Consider the following 1,025-nt stretch of genomic DNA (forward strand, 5'->3'; position numbering starts at 1 on the left):
AGTCCAGGGTGAGGCCACTAAGGCATTTATCATGGGCACCAAATTAAGGAGGGGAGGCACAAAAGATCCCTCATTAATCAAGATAAATAATATTTTAATGAAATATTTCAAAAAATAAAACTAATGCAAATTTTAATATAGATAAGATCTGTCAGAAAACATTATCAAATACAACTCGGTTCTAGGAAAAACGATTAAAACAAAATTCAAGTTAAAAATATGTTTGTAGGTATAAACTTTCAGTTCTAAAATAAGTCATGGGTATGTAATGTACAGTATGGTGACAATAATTAACATTGTATTGCATATTTGAAAGTTAATAGAGTAGATCTTAACAGTTCTCATTATAAGAAAAAATTTGTATCTATGTATGGTGATGGAAATTAACTAGACTTATTGTAATAATTTTTCAATATATACAAATATCAAATCATTATGTGTATGACTGAAACTAATACAATGTTATATGTCAATTTTACCTCAATCCACAAAAATGTGATTTGTGGAATGTCTTTGTTTTTAATACTTAAGGATCTTTACAAAATTTTTGCTTGAGAACATCAGGACAAAACACCATCTAGAGTAGTTTCACTTTGTCCCTCACGAAGAGACCAAAAGGGACGTGATTCCATAGTGTAGCAGTTAGCACGTCTGCTTTACACGCAGAAGGTCCTGGGTTCACACCCCAGTGGAGCCACGATGGTCTACAGCCACACCACCCTGAACAAGCCCGATGTCTGATCTCGGAAGCTAAGCAGAGTCGGACCTGGTTAGTACTTGGATGGGAGACCACCTAGGACAACCAGGTGCTGTAGGCATAAAAAATAAAAACAAACAAACAAAACAAAAACAAACAAACAAAAAAAACAAAGAGTCTGAAAGGAAATCATGGCTCTTCATAGAAAAAGCCATCACGGAAAAACAACGCATTGGTATTTACAAAGCAAATCTCAGTATATGATGGATGGTTGAAACAGGAAAACATTTAAAAAATCATTACGATGCTCCTTTAGAAACATGTATTT

The 1,025-nt window shown here is 33.8% G+C and overlaps 1 pseudogene; it reads left to right on the top strand.

The window, feature by feature from the left end:
• Positions 1–702: 702 nt before the first annotated feature.
• On the top strand, positions 703–818 carry LOC111746519 (annotated as a pseudogene).
• The last annotated feature ends 207 nt before the right edge of the window (positions 819–1,025 follow it).

This window comes from Pteropus vampyrus, unplaced genomic scaffold (assembly GCF_000151845.1).
Source record: "Pteropus vampyrus isolate Shadow unplaced genomic scaffold, Pvam_2.0 Scaffold192, whole genome shotgun sequence".
Taxonomy (NCBI): Eukaryota; Metazoa; Chordata; class Mammalia; order Chiroptera; family Pteropodidae; genus Pteropus; species Pteropus vampyrus.